This window comes from Rattus norvegicus, chromosome 17 (genome assembly GCF_036323735.1).
Source record: "Rattus norvegicus strain BN/NHsdMcwi chromosome 17, GRCr8, whole genome shotgun sequence".
Taxonomy (NCBI): domain Eukaryota; kingdom Metazoa; phylum Chordata; class Mammalia; order Rodentia; family Muridae; genus Rattus; species Rattus norvegicus.
The window spans coordinates 49,890,424-49,915,323 of NC_086035.1; the positions used below are offsets into that span (position 1 = coordinate 49,890,424).

A 24,900-nucleotide genomic window follows, 5' to 3' on the forward strand; every position below is an offset into this window, starting at 1 on the left:
AGTAGAGACTGTTTTTTTTTTTATTAACTTGAGTATTTCTTATATACATTTCGAGTGTTATTCCCTTTCCCGGTATCCGGGCAAACTTCCCCCTCCCCCCTCCCCTTCCTTATGGGTGTTCCCCTCCCAACCCTCCCCCCATTGCCGCCCTCCCCCCACCAGTCTAGTTCACTGGGGGTTCAGTCTTAGCAGGACCCAGGGCTTCCCCGTCCACTGGTGCTCTTACTAGGATATTCATTGCTACCTATGAGGTGAGAGTCCAGGGTCAGTCCATGTATAGTCTTTGGGTAGTGGCTTAGTCTCTGGAAGCTCTGGTTGCTTGGCATTGTTGTACATATGGGGTCTTGAGCCCCTTCAAGCTCTTCCAGTTCTTTCTCTGATTCCTTCAACGGGGGTCCTATTCTCAGTTCAGTGGTTTGCTGCTGGCATTCACCTCTGTATTTGCTGTATTCTGGCTGTGTCTCTCAGGAGCGATCTACATCCGGCTCCTGTCGGTCTGCACTTCTTTGCTTCATCCATTTTGTCTAATTGGGTGGCTGTATATGTATGGGCCACATGTGGGGCAGACTCTGAATGGGTGTTCCTTCAGTCTCTGTTTTAATCTTTGCCTCTCTCTTCCCTGCCAAGGGTATTCTTGTTCCCCTTTTAAAGAAGGAGTGAAGCATTCACGTTTTGATCACACGTCTTGAGTTTCATTTGTTCTAGGCATCTAGGGTAATTCAAGCATTTGGGCTAATAGCCACTTATCAATGAGTGCATACCATGTATGTCTTTCTGTGATTGGGTTAGCTCACTCAGGATGATGTTTTCCAGTTCCAACCATTTGCCTACGAATTTCATAAAGTCGTTGTTTTTGATAGCTGAGTAATATTCCATTGTGTAGATGTACCACATTTTCTGTATCCATTCCTCTGTTGAAGGGCATCTGGGTTCTTTCCAGCTTCTGGCTATTATAAATAAGGCTGCGATGAACATAGTGGAGCACGTGTCTCTTTTATATGTTGAGGCATCTTTTGGGTATATGCCCAAGAGAGGTATAGCTGGATCCTCAGGCAGTTCAATGTCCGATTTTCTGAGGATCCTCCAGACTGATTTCCAGAATGGTTGTAGCAGTTTGCAATCCCACCAACAATGGAGGAGTGTTCCTCTTCCTCCACATCCTTGCCAGCATCTGTTGTCCCCTGAGTTTTTGATCTTAGCCATTCTCACTGGTGTGAGGTGAAATCTCAGGGTTGTTTTGATTTGCATTTCCCTTATGACTAAAGATGTTGAACATTTCTTTAGGTGTTTCTCAGCCATTTGGCATTCCTCAGCTGTGAATTCTTTGTTTAGCTCTGAACCCCATTTTTTAATAGGGTTATTTGTTTCCCTGCGGTTTAACTTCTTGAGTTCTTTGTATATTTTGGATATAAGGCCTCTATCTGTTGTAGGATTGGTAAAGAACTTTTCCCAATCTGTTGGTTGCTGTTTTGTCCTAACCACAGTGTCCTTTGCCTTACAGAAGCTTTGCAGTTTTATGAGATCCCATTTGTCGATTCTTGATCTTAGAGCATAAGCCATTGGTGTTTTGTTTAGGAAATTTTTTCCAGTGCCCATGTGTTCCAGATGCTTCCCTAGTTTTTCTTCTATTAGTTTGAGTGTGTCTGGTTTGATGTGGAGGTCCTTGATCCACTTGGACTTAAGCTTTGTACAGGGTGATAAGCATGGATCGATCTGCATTCTTCTACATGTTGCCCTCCAGTTGAACCAGCACCATTTGCTGAAAATGCTATCTTTTTTCCATTGGATGGTTTTGGCTCCTTTGTCAAAAATCAAGTGACCATAGGTGTGTGGGTTCATTTCTGGGTCTTCAATTCTATTCCATTGGTCTATCTGTCCTTCTCTGTACCAATACCATGCAGTTTTTATCACTATTGCTCTGTAATACTGCTTGAGTTCAGGGATAGTGATTCCCCCTGAAGTCCTTTCATTGTTGAGGATAGCTTTAGCTATCCTGGGTTTTTTGTTATTCCAGATGAATTTGCAAATTGTTCTGTCTAACTCTTTGAAGAATTGGATTGGTATTTTGATGGGGATTGCATTGAATCTGTAGATTGCTTTTGGTAAAATGGCCATTTTTACTATATTAATCCTGCCAATCCATGAGCATGGGAGATCTTTCCATCTTCTGAGGTCTTCTTCAATTTCCTTCTTCAGTGTCTTGAAGTTCTTATTGTACAGATCTTTTACTTGCTTTGTTAAAGTCACACCGAGGTACTTTATATTATTTGGGTCTATTATGAAGGGTGTCGTTTCCCTAATTTCTTTCTCGGCTTGTTTCTCTTTTGTATAGAGGAAGGCAACTGATTTATTTGAGTTAATTTTATACCCAGCCACTTTGCTGAAGTTGTTTATCAGCTTTAGTAGTTCTCTGGTGGAACTTTTGGGATCACTTAAATATACTATCATATCATCTGCAAATAGTGATATTTTGACTTCTTCTTTTCCGATCTGTATCCCCTTGACCTCCTTTTGTTGTCTGATTGCTCTGGCTAGAACTTCAAGAACTATATTGAATAAGTAGGGAGAGAGTGGGCAGCCTTGTCTAGTCCCTGATTTTAGTGGGATTGCTTCAAGTTTCTCTCCATTTAGTTTAATGTTAGCAACTGGTTTGCTGTATATGGCTTTTACTATGTTCAGGTATGGGCCTTGAATTCCTATTCTTTCCAGGACTTTTATCATGAAGGGGTGTTGAATTTTGTCAAATGCTTTCTCAGCGTCTAATGAAATGATCATGTGGTTTTGTTCTTTCAGTTTGTTTATATAATGGATCACGTTGATGGCTTTCCGTATATTAAACCATCTCTGCGTGCCTGGGATGAAGCCTACTTGATCATGGTGGATGATTGTTTTGATGTGCTCTTGGATTCGGTTTGCCAGAATTTTGTTGAGTATTTTTGCGTCGATATTCATAAGGGAAATTGGTCTGAAGTTCTCTTTCTTTGTTGTGTCTTTGTGTGGTTTAGGTATACGAGTAATTGTGGCTTCGTTGAAGGTATTCAGTAGTGATCCATCTGTTTCAATTTTGTGGAATAGTTTGGATAATATTGGTATGAGGTCTTCTATGAAGGTTTGATAGAATTCTGCACTAAACCCGTCTGGACCTGGGCTCTTTTTGGTTGGGACACCTTTAATGACTGCTTCTATTTCCTTAGGAGTTATGGGGTTGTTTAACTGGTTTATCTGTTCCTGATTTAACACAGGACGTGCCCGGTCCTAGAGGAGTTCTGCCTCTGTGTGTCCCAATTTCACCAGGCAGCTTTCTTGCAGCAGACAAGTTGGTCTTACCTGTGGTCCCGAGGCTCAAGTTCGCTCGCGGGGTGCTGCCCACGGGCTCTCTGCGGCGGCAGCAACCAGGAAGACCTGTGCCGCCCCTTCTGGGAGCTTCAGTGCACCAGGGTTCCAGATGGCCTTTGGTGTTTTCCTCTGGCGTCCGAGATGTATGTACAGAGAGCAGTCTCTTCTGGTTTCCCAGGCTTGTCTGCCTCTCTGAAGTTTTAGCTCTCCCTCCCACGGGATTTGGGTGCAGAGAACTGTTTATCTGGTCTGTTTCCTTCTGGTTCTGGTGGTGTCTCAGGCACAGGGGTCCTGCCGCTCCTGGGCCCTCCCCCACGGGAGCCCAGAGGCCTTATACAGTTTCCTCTTGGGCTAGGGATGTGGGCAGGGGTGGGCAGTGGTGGTGGTCTCTTCTGCTCTGCAGCCTCAGGAGTGCCCACCTGACCAGGCTGTGGGGTCTCCCAGTAGAGACTGTTTGAGGGGAGGAGGGAGAGACATTGAAAGGGGAGAAAGAACACCAGAAATTGAATCTGGAAAGAAATCCAAGAAAAATATATATTGTACATGTATTTAAATGTCAAAAAGCATCCCTTTTGGTCGTGAATGTAGATTAATTTAATTTAAAAAAAAGTAGAAAACAAGTTAACTGTTCCTCTAACAGCAAACCTCCCACCATGTGCTTCCTGGTGGGGTAGGGATGACATCGTTTCTGGCCCTAGTGGATCGCAGTGAAAATGTCCTCAGCTCTGAGTTTGGTTAAATAAAAAAAAATATTATCCTGAAGTAAACCACTTTTTAGGCTGTCTTGTTAGGAATAGTGTTTCTCATTAAAGGATTTTCATGTCTCCATGGAGCAAAGGCTACATCTGACTGTGGGTGGAGGCGGTGTGGGGACTGCCGAGTTCCTCCTGCCGTGATAGAACATGCACACGTTTTAGCAGACATCCATGGCTTCCGTGTGCACAACAGCTATACGGCGCAGTTTTCATTACACTGCTTTGTTTTATTTATTTCATTTTATTCTCTGCTGTTGGTTGCAGGTAACCTATTTCCCAGTTTTCCTTCCTCATAGGAGCAAGCTCTAAACATAGCACCGTTTCTATGGGAACATACTTTAGCATACAGATCCCAGGAACACACTTTATTAGAAAAAAATAAAGATTGTCAGATTAATACATCCAAAACTGAGCTGTGACCCAGATTTTGTATTTTATGAATTAATTTGACTTAAGAATTGACATGCTTACAATTGGTTGAAACTTGTTTCTGTGTGTAGTGATTTTTCTTTTTCTAGCTGAGTTGAGCTGGTGAAATTGTTACTATCTTAGTAAGAGCCAAAGTTTTGTCTTTTGTTTAAGTTTTATTCGAATAATTAAGCAGATGGGTCTGTTACAAGTAGACTGGGTTAGCTTATGTCTTCGAAGTGAGAAGCACTGTTGAACAATTGAGTAGCAGATAGCACAGGTACAGGTGATGTTTACATTTTTGAAAGGAACTTGAAAATAATCTCCACTAATGCTCAAATGTAGGCAGTAATGAGCTTGAGAGACAACAACATTTCCATTGTTTTTAGTTTCTGTAGCTGAATCTTGGTATGATTCACGGCAGGTGCCTGCCATCATTGAAGGTGTATTGGTCTCTTTTATCTTCCTGTGCGACTCCGTTTACACTTCTTTTCCAGTATGTTTCAATGTTTTAGGACAGCTAAGGTTAGGACAGGAGGCGAGACAGCTCATGAAAGAATATGGGACCTTTGGGAGAAGCAAACCTGTAGAAGCTACATCAGCAGAAGGGTGAAACTCCAAAAGAACCGCACTTCCAGACAGCAGCCTGATTGGGCGAAGGGAGCCCATGAACAATGGGATGTGCGGAGACCCCGACGGAGAGAAAGCTGTCCAGGAAGTATTTCCCCATACCATTCTTATTCTGAGTCAGAATTTGGGGTGGTCCCTAAAAGCAGGATGAGAAACCGCGCTGGAAAATTCCTCTGCAGTTTTCATTTTAACTTTACGAATAAGTCATTGGGAGTGAAAACACATCTCTGGTTTGAATCTGCCCCACTGTCGAGGCAATGTCCGTTTGAGCTCAAAGGCTTAGTTTATCAGGACTCTGCATCTTGGCTGTTGGACTTCTGGAGACTTCAGTGCAAGTCTTGCCCTTGTCCCTCCACTCATCGGCCCACTCATGGCTGTGTTGTCTGTTGGGCTAGGATAGTCTTGGCTCCAGCAACTGCGTTTACTGGCTGCTTTGATGTAGAACAACAGATGACCACGGTGCCTTGAATTTTCCACCAAGATAGATTACAACTGGAAAGAAGCAGGCAAGTATTTGGATGGCTATGTTTGGGTTTTTGGAGGGCTGAGTCTCTAGATATTTTGGTGCTTGGTTTTAATGACCCAAGAAATACCCAGAATTCATTATAGGCTTTTGAAGGATAAGGTTAGAAAATGGGGTCGGAGTCACTAGGTAAAGTTGTGAGAGAAAATGTAGAAAGTTCCTGAGAAATACCAAAAGGCAGGCTAGGTCTGTCTGAGATGTCAGACAATCTGTTAGGTTCTTTTATTTATCAGTTTACTAGTTTTTTAAGTAAGCACGCCAAGTTCTGTTTTGTTACAACATTTTCATATATGTGCATCATTATATTGTTCTTAGCTATCCTGTCTGTCGCTGTTCTACTCCATCTCCTCAGCTCACCTCAGTCTGGCTATCTCCTGTGCCTCAAATCGTCCACCTTTTAAAATGTAATACTATTTTGTTCTCATTTCTTTTAAGATCTCTTTCTCTATTGCCATGCTCTCTTTCCTAATCTCCTGACTTAGCATACATACACATCTACATGCCAACACACAGGTGTTTGTATGAATACATAGATTATTTTATATCTAGGTTCTACTTGCTGTTCATGTTTTTCTGAGTCTTTTCCTGCCAATGTCATGATTTCAATTTTCTATATTGATGCAGTCCAAGTTAACCCCTGAAGGGAGTCATCAGTCAGTTTTTTTATAGCTACAGGGAAGTTCAGTCTCCTGTCCCATTATTAAAGCAGCTGCTTAGAGTGGAGCGACTTGTGTTTCTCCAAAGGTTCTCCTCTGTCTCAGGACACACCCAGTTAAGCTGTGGAACTGCATCATAATGAAGGCCTAATTATTTTCAAATTAAATTCAAAATTCATATAATTTTCAAAACTAGTTTAAATTAGTTTCAGTCTTAAATCATATACTTAGATTCAAAAAAGACCAAAATTTAAACTCTAAATTGTGTTAAATTTGTTAATGTAAGCATATAAAATATAATTTCACATAAAGCAGGCAAAAGTCACATAGTTCGAATGTATGCACTTCATTAAAATGCCTGTTTGACCATAAACATTATTGAAGTTATAATGTTTTTAAATTAACATAAAATCTTATTGAGGGCAATAACTATGCTATAGTCAACTGAATTTCTATTAAAAAAAGAAAAAACAAGTTATTCTTTTCACAAAAAATGTTGTATTTGCAGAAAAACTTCAGAATCTTCAGACTTGCCATGCAAATGACTTCTCACTGAGACACAAATAATTCTACTGTGCCTCTTGACAGGTGAGCAAGGGGCACATGGGGACAAGCCTCAGACCCACTCAAGAAGCTGGAGCTGTCAGGGCCTCAGTCTTGGGATGTTAGGACAGGGGTCTTGAGAAATTGTTAGTGTTTAAAATAGGTATTTATTAAATATATATTTGTGTAGCAACCATTTTAAATATCTTAGTTATCTATCATGACACTTAGAATAAAGGTCAGGAGCTGCTTGTGTTTTAATATTAAAAATCATGATTTTTTTAAATCATGAAGTAGTCTGAAGTAAATGAGCTCACAGAATGTCTAAATCACCATTCACTGCAGCCAGCACAGCCTTCCTCCTTCCATTCTGGAAGTTCTTGAAACTGCCCCTCTTGAAACATGTCCCTCCTCAGCCTCTAAGTACACAACTGCACTGCCTGTATTTGCTGGATGGCTGCAAGCAACCTCAGTCTTACTGCTCATGGAACAATAGGCCACAAACTCACACTAGAAAAACAAGTAACAATCAAACAAACCATCCTCCAACACCATTTTACCAAAACTAAACACACCAGTGTGTGAAAGTATTCAAGTTTAAGCAGAAAGAAGTCCCAGAATAAGCATGTGCTAGAAAGGTTCTTGCTCAAAAACTTCACCCAGAAAAAAAAAATCCAAGGTCACCTGACAAACATTCCTGTGATAGTGAAATGATTTGTTTGGGTTTTCTCTGCATTGTTATAAATCCATTTGCCTGAAACTTGAGGGGTCATATTTATAAATCTGATCTGAATATGCACTGGGTTCTACTGACCCCAGTTTCACTTAAATTTGGTTAATTTCTGTATCATGAATATGTTGCCTTGAAATGCTATTTATCGGCTGGGAGAGGGTCAGTGTGAGCAGAAGGATGTGAGTCTGGGTCCTCAGGACCCAAGTAAGAGCTAGGTATGGAGGCGTTTGTCCACTTAGAGGTGGACACAGGTCTGGACACAGATTCCAGGGTGCAGATGGCCAAATAGGCCATCTGTGTTGAAAAGTTCCAGAAGCCATGAGAAACTGTTTCAAAAATTAAAGTGCAGGGCCACTGAGGAAGATAACCTGTTGCTAACTGACCATGGATAGGCACATGAATGAATGTTCATGCACACAGTATGAACATATATGTACAGTGCACACTATTTATTTCAATGATTGAAGAAGTTTGGTGCTGTTTTGAATCTGATTGGATCTAGATATTTCTCTGTCATGATACTCCACTTGTCCTGGTATACATACGTGAGCATATCTGTTTATAGAATATATAAGAGCACAGTTCTGGGTTTTACATTCAAGCCCACCCAACTTCATTATTTAACTTCATTCACTCTTGTCTCCAGTATGTTTGAATTACTGGGCAGAATTTACAACAGAATTTCTTTTATATGATTTCAAAGTTTTTAAAGAATACTCAAGGATTGAAAAGTTCAATATTGGGACATGATTGCATCATTTCAGTATGTCAATCATAATTTTGTAAAACTTTTGATTTGACAGTTTGTGATCCAATTTCTTCACGATATACCATGGATGTGGTGAATGTAGCCATCGTGTCAAATGGTTCAAGTGTGGTGACGCCTACAGCACGGCAAGGCTGTGATGCCTACTGCAGGGCAATTCTGACAACAGCCTATAGTGTGGTCTTATTTGGAGGCACCGTTGGAACAGTTATGATGTCACACATGATATTCAAGAGGAATAGCCAATCATCGATTGCCACAATCATCATTAATATCATTGTGCTACACTCCCTTCTCCTGATTAGTCTGCCATTCCGCCTCAGCTACTATCTCTCAGCAGTCTGGAAGCTTGGGTCCTTTACCTGCCGAATGGTTAGTGGCGTCATTTATGCTCATATGTACCTTACCTTTGTTTTCTATGTGGCCATTGTTACCCTTCGGTTGCTCATCTATTTTAAGAAACTCCAGATGCAACAGCTACAAAAGTTCCATGCTGTGGCTCTAAGCATTATAATTTGGATGGTAGGAAGCTTCATCTTTCTACCGATATTTTTTTTTACAGTATGGCACAGATCCAAGTTACACAGAGCAACAACGGTGCTTTGAGTTTCATAGATCTCTCAACTGCAGGAACATCATCATCATAAACTACTCTATAATTGTCATTATGATGACAACAGTTCTGGTCCTCTTTCTGATACAGCTGGCTGTCATTCTTCGTTTGATAAAAGCCTATTGGCCTTGTATGTGGGCCCATCAAGAGTACAGAGCCCAGATCAAAAGCTTCTTCTTCCTGTTGGTCATAGTTGTCTGCTTTATACCCCACCATGTGTTCAGGGTATATTTTATTCAAAATTATCCAGAGCAAGAAAATTCTAAGTTGATACTATACAATGAAATTTGTGTTGCTTTAACAGCCTTCTGCTGCCTGGATATGTTATGTTTTGTAGGTGGTGTCATCCATTAGACCTTCTCAAGCTCTTTCTGTGATTGGTATATAGGACACAGTGATGAAAATCATTTTAGTTGAATAGATGGAGTGCTGTTATCATCTTTAAAAACTTCAAGCTCTCTGATCCTGAATATCAGATTTTTGGATTTCTCTTAGCCACAGTTGTTTTGTTACAAAAACATAATTAACCTTAATCATCTACTTTTTCTTTGAGAATGCTTACAAGCCCTAAATGTATCCCAGAATATATTGGATTTCTTAGCTGTATATCAACCAAACACATCCTTTTATCCTTTTCCTGTTTCATTCAGTATTCACTTCAGCCAAGCACATGTATTAGTTCTCCCCAACTCCTGAGGCTTTCACTCTACCACGTTTTTCTCTGAATGTGTTTCCCCCCACTCCTGTCCATCAAAATTTAGACAACATAGAGTTATAAATGGGGATATAAAATAACCTCAATCTATTTAAATTAAGATTTCTTGCTGGTATCAGCATGGAGAGGAGAGTATTACCTTGAACAGTGTGGTCAAGAAAGTTAGAAGAAACTCTTCCAAGAGACTGGACATCAGTGAGGTTCATCCTGATCAAGGCACAGTAGGGATTTGGAAGCTGGAGGCTACCTCCTGATCTACCTTCAGTACGAAGCAGTAAAAGACATTGAGGAAGACAACACAAACAAACAAACGAAACAAACCCCACCACCACCAACAATAGCAACAAAAATTGGATCTGGGCTGATGATGCCAACAGACTCATTGGCCACAAACCTTTGAAGCCATATAGCTCTTTTTTATAATTTTTCTAGACACTCAAGAACCATCATATAATTAAAAGGAGCATCTGTGTCTGACATACTCAATAAAATTAACCAAGATAACTAACTTAGATTCTGTTTCTATCACATAGAAATTGACATGTACTTATTTTTTGCTTATAATAATGCTTCCTTGAAGAATGTATTTAATTAATACCACACTCAAATAGTTCTCTGGTGGCTAATAGGTGAGCATAGTCAATACAAATGAATTTTGGAGTCATGTGGAGATTAGTTGTGTTTATTAATCATTGAACTTTGGGTTAAATATTTGCAATCCTCTCCATGGGTCCTGTGATAGAGTTCCAAACATGTAGGACTGAGTGCTTTCCTAATTTGGGGGCACCTTATGAAGTACAATTTTAAGACAGAGCTGTCATAGCTTGATAATGAAGCATGCCCTCACAAGGCTCATGTATCACAAGTTTGGTCCTCACGTTGATGTTTTAGAAACTTTGGGAGGCAAGAACTTCCCAAGACGAAGTAGGTCAATGGTTCTTCCTCTCTGATTTTCTGCTTCTTGTTTCCATAGATGAAAAAGACCCCTCGCCACATCTCTTCTACACTCATATTTTACTCAAGTGTATAGTATCAAGCTGTGGTTAAAAAAAAACAAATCCTCCTTTAACTTGTTCTGTTAGTAATTTGGTTATAGTATTATAAAGTAATTAATAAAAAATGACTCATTTCTTGAAGCTTTGGGGCTGGTTTATGAGTAGAATTTGGAAGAATTATGAAATGTAGGCTAGAGAGGTTCTAAAATGCAGTGTTTAATGGATGTTCTAGTGAGAGCTCAGAAGACCAAATATTGATAGAGATATTGATAGAGATTTTATGAACAGCTTTATGAAGTTTAGGACGAACTAGGAACTCCCTAGGAATTGTACCTAATGCCATACATGCTAGTTATGACAAAGTCTACATTTTGTCTATATCTGAAAATTATATGTCAGACCATTTAATTATGATGGACAAATAAATTTGGTGAATGAAATGTCAAGACAGTATAGCATTCACACAATGGCATATTTTTGTCCAGATGCTTTTATCCAGTTTATAGTGAATATTTTGCAAGCCTTCTGAAAAGAAAAGCTATGGGGCAGTGAAACTTCTACCAAGAGTCCAAAGAGGTTCTGCGAGTCCAATCAATTTGTAACAATTTGTGAACTACCTACAAGAAGCAAACTTCCGATGCTTCAAGGTTAAGACCAAGCTCCTATGAAGACCTTGAGATATTGGATAGCCCAGGAAATTTAAATGTGTGTCTAGAAAAACTAGACAAAGAGTAAGACAAGAGTGGTGGTATGTGGTCAGATGTGATAGTACATTCTAGAAGGATATGTTGAAGAGTCCAGAGGCAAGAGGATCACAAGTGCAAGGCCAGATTGGTCTGGCCATAACTTTAAAAAAGCTGAAAAAGACTTGGCATCTACAAACACACACACACACACACACACACACACACACACACACACACCGTAAAACTAGAAAATAGCCGAGAAAAACTGTAGCAGTCTAAGTGGGTTTCTCTAATAAGACTACAGCAGAGGACTGTTCAGACCTTTGGAGATTAGATTGTGCTACCATGTGTTCTGAGTGCTTAAGGTGGATTATAGAATTTCCTGGTTGTTCTGCTGGGGTTTAGTTGTACTTGGGGCCTATCCTTGCTGTCTCCTCATTTCTTTATTTTGGAGTGAATTATTTACTCCATGCCAATGTACCTTAAAGCATGTAACTTAAAATTTGACAGAAACTTACAGCTAGAAGTTTACTTTAAGTCTCAGAATATATGTTAGATGTTTAATTTGGCAATTTTAAAGATTACATTAGTTGATTAATTAGTGTGTGTGTGTGTGTGTGTGTGTGTGTGTGTGTACACGTATAGCACATGTAGAAGTCACTGCTCTCCTTACTCTCTCTGGGTACCGGGGATCAAACTCAGGTTGTCAAGCCTGACACCAGGTGCCTTTGCTCACCCAGCATCTGTGTCAGCCCTTGAAGATGAGCAGAATATAATATCCATTGTAACAGTGCAAAAGACTTTTGAGGGGCAGGGAAAATATGACTTAGTAGTCCCTTCAAGAGCTTATGTACTAAAGTCTTTTTCTCTGTTTGCTAATTTTGGAAACTTGGGGCCGTCAGGCCAATCTGGAGGAAAGAGGTTTCTGAATTTGGTTTCTTAAGGATGCAGAGCTTCTTCCTCCCCTCACCCTCCCCCCATCTTGTTTTCTTGTTTACCAAGAAGAAAAGACATATCCATCCTGTATGCTTCTGCCCCAGGGTGTTTGTCCCAAGTGCATTTAGCTGAGAGAGCATGGAGAATTATTTAAACTTGAGAGTCAAAATAAACCTTTCCTCCCTTAAGCTATTTTGGTGGGTATTGGTCACATTGATGTAAAAATAATATTAATACTAGAGCCAAAACTTCACAGAATGCTAATTCATGTAGAAATATACTTTAGAGAGTTGAAATCTTATTGTTCAAGGTTTATCTCATGCTTTACTATTAAATCACAACATAAATAAATACTTATTTTGTCACTAAAACTTGTCATTATTAATACTATACTTACCAATTATACTTCAAAATACTATAGTCCAAGTGTTTTATAATTTTGTTACAAAACAAGATTGGTTGATATAGTCAGTAACACATAGACTAGTGTGTTAATTTCATAGGTGTTTTAAATATGACGGACAGCCTCTAAGAGGGCTGCTAATGACTGCTTCCTGCACACATTACTCAACAAGTTTTTTCCTCCTCTATTGAATTGTAAATAAAGTAGACATTATGAAGAGATGTCACTTCTCATGATAGCTCATGAAGAGACATCTTTCCATCTTTCTCCTTCTCATTTGGAATTTTTTTTTCCTGGAAAATCCGCGTACTGATACGGGAAACTGGGAAAGTCCATATGGCAAAGAGCTAAGACTCCTTAGCAGTCCTGTAAGCCTACTTAGGAATACTTTCCCACTAAACCATGAAAGAACAGCCTATTTAGCTGGCCCCTTCACTGAGGCTTCATGAAAGATGCCAAGAAGGAACACCTCAGTTAAGTCACTTTTATTCTGTATGGCATTCTGAGTTTTATAACCTACATACTAGTCTCTTCTTTACCAGTTTCTGATAATAAGCAAACACAAGAAGTATACCTGTTACTGCATCAGAAAGATGAATTACAAATGTGTAAACACATGACAGTACATGAAAACAGATCATGGTTTTGGAAATACTGCAAAGGGAACAATTGGGGATTGGATAAGAATTGCTAGTCACAGCCGTCAATTCTCAGCCCTCACCAGCCGTGTACTAGCTGTTAGGGCTGAGAGCTGGGACCTAGAGGGAAATTCAGTCATGTTTGTCCTGGGTTCTATCAAGATAGGTGTGGGGATAGGCTTGATTTCCATTACAAATGATGTAACATTGCATATGTTAGTACTCCTAACACTTCTTGGGACTGTGCCTCAGGGATCACAATCTGTATAAGTTTAGAAGTTCTAAAAGCTAGTCATGACCTTGGTGTGTAGGTTTAGATAGTGTCCAGATTGGAATCCTGATGCTAAAGACTTAGTAAGACACAAAAAAGGAGTTGAGAATTACTTAGGGCTAAGGCTATCTAGGTGCTGCAAGGGCAGCACAAGGACATCTGCTGTTGCAATGCAAGGCTTATAGAGAATTCAGAACTGCCATTCAGGAGTAATTAAAGACTCCATGAATAAACTTAGAGAAAGGTTAGACAAAAGGCAGACAGAGAAACGCATCAGGGATGGTTCGAGAGCTGGTTTAGTAGATCTCCTTGGATGACTACTCTGGTATTTTCCCTTATGGGACCCTTCTTAGTTTTGCTTCTGATTATAGGTCCATGTGTGTTAGAGAAACTAGTTAATAGGTTTGACTCCTACAAAAAGATAGAGACGCTCAACAAGGTTGGTTTGAGTCTTGGTTCACTCAGTCTCCCTGGATGACTACCCTACTCTCTGCTATATGGCTGGACCATTACTAATAATTTTCTTGGTTTTAGTTTTTGGACCCTGCGTGACAAACAGGTTAATTGCTTTTGTTAAAAATCGAGTGAGTGCTGTGCGGTTGATGGTTCTGAGACAACAGTACCAGTCAGTTAGGACAACTGGTGAGACCAAATACTAGACTTGATACCAAAATTCTAAGATTAGAATTACTTAGTAGAAGAAGAGGGGAATGAAAGGAAAATTATACAGATTTAAGGTTTAAAATTATGAAGTTAAAAGAGTATGTTTCAAAATTCACAACCTCAGGACTAAACACTGTGAAAAGCAAGTCCAGGCAGCCCTGCCCTGCCACTAGAACTAACAGACCATAAAAGGAACGGAATGCAGAACAGACCAGGAGTACCGGATCTGACTCACAGGCCACCTGGCAGGAAGAGATAAGCCCCCAGCCCCCGACATCCAGGACGCCCCAAACCTGCCAATGTGTGTAGCTATACCTTACTACCTCATCATGTGAGATAGCCAATCATATGTGAACATGTCTATGTGCCTCATTTGAATCCACCAATCCCCGTAACTATGCATCTGCTTCTGTACGCCCGCTTCTGCTTCCCCAATCCCTATAAAAGCCCCATGCTGGAGCTGCTGGGGCGCAAGTCCTCCGAAGAGACTGTGTGCCCGCAGGTAACTGTGTTTTCCAATAAACCCTCTTGCTGATTGCAAAAAAAAAAAAAAAAAAAAAAAAAAAAAAGAATTGCTAGTCACGCTAAGTATAAAACCATTAGATCTTCATATATGGTTCCTGAATCACTATCAGTTATACAACTGTTGATTCTAAGTCTATTTCCTGTTACTATAACTGGATACCACAGACTGGAAAACTTACAAAATAAATATAATTGCAAGATACAATAAAATATTTGATTCTTGAATAATTTGTTATGCAGCAACAGATAATTATTAAATATATAACTTAAAAATTTGATGCCATGCATCTAATTGAGTTGTTAGCTAAATGGGGCCTCATGTGAATCCCCAAACAAAGGAAGCTGTTGCCAAAACTATTAGGTTACTCTCCACAAACTGACAGCAAGGCTTCATTGTTGAAGATAATTTCTACACAACTTATTAAAAATGAATGTCTTGTTGGTGCCAACATAAAGCCCTTAGACCTATTTTCTAGTGCCTTTGGTACAGTACTCTTCACAGTCTGAAAAGAAAAATATAAACATGAAGCCAAACATAAACCCTTTATTTAAACTGATGTATATCCTGTAATTGTGCCAGGGCAATGGTGGGACAAAGACTGTGAAAATAACCAATAACTGATTTGCCTTAAGACCCATGCCATTTGATAGAAACCATACTCAACACAGCTTCGGTGACTAGAACCTGAGACTAGGTAGCTCAGAGACCTACAGGCAAACTAAATACTGCTGGTCTAAAACATGCAGTGGTAAAGTAACTGCTTATGATATTCTGCTGTACTCAGATCAGTGCCTTGTTCAGCTCTCAGCAGAGAAGCCTATTTCTGCATTACATGGGAACAAATATAGAGACCCATGGTCAGACATGCAGAGAATGAGAGGCCTCCGAATACTCAGCCCGAAATGGGAGGTTTCATCAAATCCCTCCCCTCAGAGTTCAGGGAACCCTATGAAAGAAGAAAACAAAACAGCTTAAGGACCAGAGGGGACCATAAAAATCATGCCCTCTAAATCAACATGAGAAAATATCACAGAGACTCACAGAGATTGAGGTAGTATGATATAGGGACTGCATGGACCAGCAGCAGGCCCTCTGGGTAAACATTATGACTTTTAGCTTAGCATTTTTATGGCACTCTTGAGTGTGAAAAAAAGTGGGTCTCTGACTCTTATGCCTTCTCTTGGACTCTTTTCCTTCTCTTGGTTAGTCTTGTCCAACTATTACATAATACTTTTTGCTTTATCTAATTATATTTTATTTAACTCTTATGCCTTCTCTTGGACTCTTTTCCTTCTCTTGGTTAGTCTTGTCCAACTATTACATAATACTTTTTGCTTTATCTAATTATATTTTATTTTGTTTTATTTTTAAAATGAATGAATGAAAACCTAGATAACAGTTAACAAATGAGTTGTTACTTATACCTGCTAGAAGAGGTAAGATCTCCAATGGAGTGACACTGAGTATATCAACCACTCTAGGACAGCCTTCATATTCAAGACTAGATGACCAACTTATATATAATTAGACTACAGAAATTAGTGTGTGTGTGCACACATGTGCTTTTATTTGGTTACAGTTTTTGCTGGGTTTTGTATGTTTGTGTGTTTTTCTTTTTGGATGTGGTTTTATTTTGTTTTCTTGGTTGGGGGCATATTATTATATTGGGATTTTGTGGTTTTTGAAAAAGAACTTAAAATTGTGTGGGTAGGAGTGGGGGAGACAACCCTAAAGTGGGAAAGGGGAAGAACATGTTCAAAATAATTTGAACTTGAAAATTGTTTTAAATAATGAAAAAATATAATAAAAATAATAATCCAAAATAGAGAGATCACATTTTATTAACTCACTTAATAAAAATACTTTTACTTGAAGAGATAATCAAGATGAGATTATCCATGAGATGCTTTATAATCTTTTTCATTTATACTAAAGTCTTCAAAGTCTATATGTTTATTGCATATAGCATAACCTGACTCAGTAGCCATATGTTTTAGGGTTTTACTGCTGTGAACAGACACCATGACCAAGGCAGATTTTGTAAGGACAATATTTCATTGGGGCTAGCTTATAGGTTCAGATATTCAGTCCATTATCATCAAGGCAGGAACATGGCAGCATCCAGGCAGACATGTTACAGGAGAAACTGAGAGTTTTACATCTTCATTTGAAGGCTGATTGGGGAAGACAGGCTTCCAGGCAGCTAGGATGCCCACAGTAACACACCCACTCCAACAAGGCCACATCTCCTAATAGTGCCACTCCCTGGGTCAAGCATATACAAATCATCACACCATGTTTCAGTATCAAATACAGCTATGCTCAAAACATAAAGCATTAGTGCAATCATTTAGAGATTATCCATGTATAAGTTCAAAAATTGGTTATCATTTGGTGCTTACCACCCCTTCCCCCATCACTGTGCATGTTAAAAACGGCATGCTTAAACATGGTACAGATAACAGTGGCCAGCACATCACAAAGGCTCTATAAGTTTACTATGATAATTTTTACCCTTTGTATCCTACTTAGTTTCTAGTACTGTATATAGAACATTGATGAAAACACCTAGAAGTGGCAAGGGTCTGTTTGACTTACCCTGACACATCACATTCTATCACTGAAGGAAATCCAGGAAAAGACGTCCAGGTATTCTCATGCGTGGATATGAACCTGACTCGGCAGAGGATTTCACACCTGGTGTCGCTTTCACACACTAGTTAAGAAGCCAGTGACTGTAGAAATCATAGGTTTTAGAGAAATTGAGGATTGATAAATGATCACACTGTCGAGTTGCCTTGTAATATTCTATTTATATCCATAGAGTTTGATAGAAGAAGCTTCCTTTTGCAGCAGATAATGCAAACATAACTTTTCAATGTGTCGTACGTAAGTAGCTGGGTGCTCAGCTGTAGATTGGGCGTCTTTATCAATGTTCTTTATCCAAAGCTCACAGAACATTTCAAAAGGAAGGGAAAGAAAGAACTGAAGAACTATGATCATGGAGAGGACTTATGAAATATTGACTTATTCTGGACATGACACGACACATTGACTCACAATTATTGTTACCTGAACAAAATCTGCACAAGATCAAGACAGTCAAATTTCCAGGATGGGTCAGATGGGAGCTTTCAAGGCTCCATCCTTGGCTGACTTGGCAGTTGATTGTTGCTAAAGGAGGAAGTCACTCTGCTCTAGAGATATGGCTGCTGCTAGACCATTCACATCCTATTAGATGACCTTCCCTTACACACATATGGGAATCATGAACTGGAATTATTGTGTTATTATCTATAATAACAATAAGAAAGGGGGCATGAAGTTGAAAGAGAGTTGGGTGAGGGACACTAGAGGAAGTTGGAGGGAAGTAGTGGTAGATAACATCAATATAAAAATAAAAGTTAAAATATTAAAGTACCCTAATACCAAGGAAATTGTTTGGCCAGGTCAGTTGCCATTCTACTCAAAATAGATACAAAATGCAAGAAGCATCGATGTCAGTCAGGCGGTGTGCATATGAAAAAATGTGGTGCATATGCAGTGGAGTTTTTTTCAACTGTGAGGAAAAATGAAATCATGAAATGTTCAGTTAAATCGATTGGTTGGAAAACATCACACCGAGTGAGGTGACCCAGACACAGAAAGACAAATGTCACAATCTCTTTCTTATTTGTGGATCTTAACTCTGAATCTTGAGATTGAAATGTGTAACTTGAAGTAAACATAGAAGTAAGAGACTGTGGGCTACATGAGGGGAGGAAAGGCTCTTGAATGGGACACAGAAGAATACAGTTGCTGTGAAAAATGAGAACAGAAGAGACAACTGAGGATGAGGAGGAAAGAAAGTAACATTGAAGAAGGAGGAGGATGGATAAATAACACTAACAATGTTTGAAAAAGCCATTGGGTAACATTTTACTGGCTTTCATGTATAATACAGCTAGAGCGCTAGCTCAGCAGCTAAAAGCACTGGCCGCTTTGCCAGAGGACCCAGGTTCAATTCTCAGCACCCCCATCGTGATATCTATATCTTCAGTTACAAAATATGCAAAGACATGTTATCTTGTATCTCTGTTATCTCACATGGGGTGATAATATTTCCCCTCATACCCACTGACTGTCTAAAATAAAGCAGGAAGTCTGTCAGGCTAGGGACTCCTCCCTTAGAATGGTTTGGTCAGAGGGGTTCCAGAGACTTCTAAAGCAATACAGCGTATTGCCGTTGCCCTTCGTTGCCTCACAAACTTGAAAGTAAAACCCTGTTGTTGAAGATACCACATGTTTTGGACACAGAACTTGGAGGAATCAAACTAGTACTAACCTAGAGGCCTCTTTGCTGGGGACTGTTGTAGCAGTGGAAGGTGTTAATCAATTTGTTAAGGGGAAAATTTAATAAACAGCCATGACTAGCTGAAAAGTCTCTGAACCAGAATAAGGACCAGACCCAATTACATATTCTTAGAGGTGCAGAAATGGCACTTTATCTTGTGGGTAACCAACAGTTGTCTAATTGATCTTTAGTCCTGCTCAATAGGCAGAAACTCAGGTCTAAGACTACTCTAAACTTACTGTAGCCAAGAACCTGTGGTTGGAGAGATCAGAGATGCTAAGGCAGAACCTACTAACATTTCATAATTAATAATTAATGTTAATTATATCAATTACATTGTAAATACCAATAGCAAATTGTAGCTTTCACTCCTCACTAAAGAATTTTTTTTGCAATAAATGGGAGCTACCACAAAGATTCATAACTAATTAAAATACAGGAAATAAATGAGTAAAAGTTCTAACTGGTACATCTATAAAACAGGATGTACACCAAGGTTCAGAAAATATCAGGGATGGAAAGATTGCAAAAGCAGGAAGACTGCTGAAACCTAATGTCTTTTGAACAAGACAGAATGCTATATCCACAAAATTTCAATTTTACTATTTCAATTGTATCATTGCTTACACATGACATGTTAATTTGGATGTGTGGGGAATTCCACATTAGTCCCATTAATGGAGAGCTGTAGGCAGTCAATGACTGCCAAGGTAGAGAGAATTGGTTTTCTCCAGGATCGAAACCCTGGCAAGTTTCCTACCCCTACCTGGGAAACCCTAAACACATGTACATATGAGCAACATTAATTGGGCTCAGTCCACTATAGATTTTACACACACACACACACACACACACACACACACACACACACACACACACACTCCTCTTTTATATGTGTGTGTTTGCAAATATAGTAATTATAAAATGTCAAGAATCTAAGAGGAGTTCTTGAGGGGAACACAGAAGGACTTGGAGTGAGAAGGGAGATTATAGGAAGAAAAGCTGTGTGAAGCAGTAACCACAAGCCTCTGCTTTACCACGGGAGCATGATGAGCAGTTTCCATTTTCAAACTTCTTGGCTGAGCTCCAAAGCAGTTCTGTTTGGCCCAGGAGTCTCCTAAGCTTGTTTTTCAGAGTCATTAGCTTTTGACCTTCATCCCAAGGGCAGAATATCAGCCAGCCTCCCGATGAGTGTGCTCGAATATTTCTGATTTTGAGTCTTCTAATCATAAATGTTGCTCCTTTCCTCTGTGCACTATTTCTGTCCTCCCTCGCTGTGAGCAATAGGCTGGCCTCCATGCCTGTCTTCGGGGTTCTTTTGCAAGCTGGCGGCTTGTTGGATTTGACCACTGTGAGGAGGTGCCATCTAGTGGGAGGAAGAGGACTGGGAATTCTTCCCTTGGTCATTACAGTTGAGGTGCCGCTTACATCCCTTTAAGAAACTGCTTCTAAAAGGCAGCCTGGCTCTTCACTGTGTCTTATCATGTCTCTTCAGATCGGATGGTGCTAATCTCAGGATACATCATTTCCATTGATGATTTCCTTATTCACACATCTCTAGAAAGAGAATCATCCTCAAGCTCATCTAAATTACAATATTAATACAACCTATATTCTACTTTTTTTAAAGAAGCAAATTTGATTCCTACTTCTTTTAAAGAAGCAAATTCGAATTCTACAGAGCTTAAACCTCTGCCTTAAGACAGAAGGGATAGAGAAACAGCTGCCAGCTTCTCCATTTGTGCATGGTCTTCCATTTTTCCTGCACACAAAGCTTTGCAAATGCCACTACATGTAAACAAATAACAGGACTGGGGGAGGAGCTCAATTTTCTCTGGTTATGAACTCTTTTTTTTTTATTATTAACTTGAGTATTTCTTATATACATTTCGAGTGTTATTCCCTTTCCCGGTTTCTGGGCAAACATCCCCCTCCCCTCTCCCCATCTTTATGGGTGTTTCCCCTCCCCATCCTCCCCCCATTGCCGCCCTCCCCCACCAGTCTAGTTCACTGGGGGTTCAGTCTTAGCAGGACCCAGGGCTTCCCCTTCCACTGGTGCTCTTACTAGGATATTCACTGCTACCTATGAGGTCAGAGTCTAGGGTCAGTCCATGTATAGTCTTTAGGTAGTGGCTTAGTCCCTGGAAGCTCTGGTTGCTTGGCATTGTTGTACATAAGGGGTCTCGAGCCCCTTCAAGCTCTTCTAGTTCTTTCTCTGATTCCTTCAACGGGAGTCCTATTCTCAGTTCAGTGGTTTGCTGCTGGCATTCGCCTCTGTGTTTGCTGTATTCTGGCTGTGTCTCTCAGGAGCGATCTACATCCGGCTCCTGTCGGTCTGCACTTCTTTGCTTCATCCATCTTGTCTAATTGGATGGCTGTATATGTATGGGCCACATGTGGGGCAGGCTCTGAATGAGTGTTCCTTCTGTGTCTGTTTTAATCTTTGCCTCTCTATTCCCTGCCAAGGGTATTCTTGTTCCCCTTTTAAAGGAGTGAAGCATTCACATTTTGATCATCTGTCTTGAGTTTCATTTGTTCTAGGCATCTAGGGTAATTCAAGCATTTGGGCTAATAGCCACTTATCAATGAGTGCATACCGTGTGTGTTTTTCTGTGATTGGGTTATGAACTCTTGGTACTAGATAAAAGATAACATGGTCTTTTAAGCCTGCCTTCAAGAGACCCCACTTGCTTTTTCCCCTTTTCCCAGTACAGGACTATAATGCTTTAATTCTGGTGCAAACCCCAGAGCACTGAAGAATCTAACACGGAGTTCTGAGTTGTGTCCAATATGTCCTCACTCCTGTCTCAATTTCTACTTTTAAAAAAGATCAGGATTGAGGAACAACTTTCTATTTGCAAGCATTTTACTGTAAAAATATGCATATATTTTGTAATCCATTCAAGTTTGTCTTTCTTAAATTGCAAGTATTTTCAATACTAAATATCTCCACATATCTTAGTTCATGAAATGAGTGATATTTCCCTCTTTACACTACTAATTTTACAAAGGGTCTCCTTATACTTGGGTAATATTCTTTTAACTTTGGATTTGAAGAAAGCTAAGAAGACATTCTACTGAGCTCTAAAGACAAGTCGGAGGTTAAAAGCAAGTACTGCTCTTGCAGAGGACCGGAGTTTGGCTCCCAGTACAGATGTCAGGTGGCTCACAGATTAGATGCCTCTGCCCTCAGGTGCAGGTACCCATCTACAGGTTCTCTTTTTCTCTCTCTCTCTCTCTCTCTCTCTCTCTCTCTGTCTCTCTCTCTCTCTCTGTCTCTCTCTCTCTCTCTGTCTCTCTCTCTCTCTGTCTCTCTCTCTCTCTCTCTGTCTCTCTCTCTCAAAATAACAATAAGAATCTTCTTTTAAAAGAAAACTATTGCATTTATCACTTTATTTTTTTTAAAGAGTATTTATTTATTTATTTATTTTTTATTATTAACTTGAGTATTTCTTATATACATTTCAAGTGTTATTCCCTTTCCCGGTTTCCGGACAAACATCACCCTCCCCCCTCCCCTTCCTTATGGGTGTTCCCCTCCCAAACCTCCCCCCATTGCCACCCTCCCCGCATAGTCTAGTTCACTGGGGGTTCAGTCTTAGCAGGACCCAGGGCTTCCCCTTCCACTGGTGCTCTTACTAGGATATTCATTGCTACCTATGGGGACAGAGTCCAGGGTCAGTCCATGTATAGTCTTTAGGTAGTGGCTTAGTCTCTGGAAGCTCTGGTTGCTTGACATTGTTGTACTTTTGGGGTCTCGAGCACCTTCAAGCTCTTCCAGTTCTTTCTCTGATTCCTTCAACGGGGGACCTATTCTCAGTTCAGTGGTTTGCTGCTGGCATTCGCCTCTATATTTGCTGTATTCTGGCTGTGTCTCTCAGGAGCGATCTACATCCGGCTCCTGTCGGTCTGCACTTCTTTGCTTCATCCATTTTGTCTAATTGGGTGGCTGTATATGTATGGGCCACATGTGGGGCAGACTCTGAATGGGTGTTCCTTCAGTCTCTGTTTTAATCTTTGCCTCTCTCTTCCCTGCCAAGGGTATTCTTGTTCCCATTTTAAAGAAGGAGTGAGGCATTCACATTTTGGTCATACTTCTTGAGTTTCATGTGTTCTGTGCATCTAGGGTAATTCAAGCATTTGAGCTATAGCCACTTATCAATGAGTGCATACCATGTGTGTTTTTCTGTGATTAGGTTACCTCACTCAGGATGATATTTTCCAGTTCTATCCATTTGCCTATGAATTTCATAAACTCGTTGTATATCAAAGCATTTATCACTTTAAATGTGCATATATACCTTGAAAGTGGTTTTGAAGTTTCTATCACAATAAGATTTCTCCACTGAGCTCATCAAGCAGAAAGGTCACATAAGTTTAAAAGGAGAGAAACTACAATAGGAAAATATACAAGGACCCAATGTGCATAACATATGATGCCAACACCACATTTCTGCTGCATGGAGCATGGGGGCATAGAGAAGAATGATTGTTGCTGTGCCAAGAAAGTAGCAAAGCAGGACAAAGATCCCAGAGAAAGACACTTGTGTCCCTTTAAACTCCCAGACTATTGAAGCAATGGTCTTCAAGGAATTGGACTTTACCAAGGAACCCCAGGCTGAGGGAAGGAAGAAACTCAAGTCTGTGCCAGCCAGAGGAGGAACCTATCTCTCTAACGAGTTCTGACAACATGTCAGACCACCTTGCAGGAGAGTTTGGAACCAAGACAGTATTAGGTGGGTGGTGAGCAGGACCACACTGTGAACAGGACTGCTTAGTTGTACACATCTCTTACCCTGTGTTTAAACCTCAGGCTATTTCATGGCCATGACAATAAACTTGGAGTCATCCAATCTCTATTTTCTCCTCCTCATGTCACTACATTGAATACATTTACCTTTCATGATTTTCTTCCATTGATCTACTGAGGAGGAATAGACAGACCAACTTGTAGGGCTGCCAGAACCTAGGTGTTGACCTTAGCAAGTCTGGTGACAGCGTGGTACTAATGTCATATATGTGGGATATCACTAGCATGAGAATATAAACTATGAATATTACATTTAATGGGATTGCTTGGTAATATTCAAAAGGTGAAGAGACATGGTGATTTACTATGAATCCCTTCATTCTAGAAGACTTGTGGCAGTGATATTATTCTCTATGGAAATATTTTCTCTTAAGTTAACAACTGTTCTCAGCTTAGGGAACTATCTTGATGGAAGGTTTGATAGAGAAGCATCTGACTTTGTCAGTTAGCCTAGATGAAATTGGAAGTAGCAGACATTTGAATGTCGCCTCTGAAGGTTTCAGAGGGACTTGGGATGGGATATCAGGGCTAGTGATGATCTACTCAGCGGAGAGGTGCCTGCAGTGCTGCTAATGACAAGCCAGGAAGGAGGACAGTTAGTGCATATGATCCATGAGACATGGGGATATTATTCCATAGAAATCCTATTTGTTTTATCAGAAATTTGTTTGGAGCCATTTCTAGTTGTCAGAAAGCTTGAGGAAGACAGTGGTCCCATTTCTTCTTACACCTGCATATATTCACACCTTACAAGACACCAACATTGTTCCTCAGAGTGGTGCCTTTATGACACCAATGCATCCATATAGCTCTGAGGATCACTCAGAACCTAGAGATGGCATTAGAGTTCATTCTTGGCTTTATTTATTCTAGGGGTTTCTGAAACTGCATGATGGCATGCATCTGCTGTTATGGTTGCATTAAGAATAATTTTAAGGCAGGTAGAAAATAATCTTCTGGG

At 40.0% G+C, this 24,900-nt stretch overlaps 1 pseudogene across 1 annotated transcript; it reads left to right on the forward strand.

Moving 5' to 3' along the window:
• The first annotated feature begins 6,812 nt into the window (after window positions 1–6,812).
• On the forward strand, window positions 6,813–14,991 carry Gpr141-ps1 (G protein-coupled receptor 141; annotated as a pseudogene). The gene is made up of 2 exons (XR_005495717.2): window positions 6,813–6,896; window positions 8,388–14,991. The product of XR_005495717.2 is annotated as a G protein-coupled receptor 141 (transcript).
• The last annotated feature ends 9,909 nt before the right edge of the window (window positions 14,992–24,900 follow it).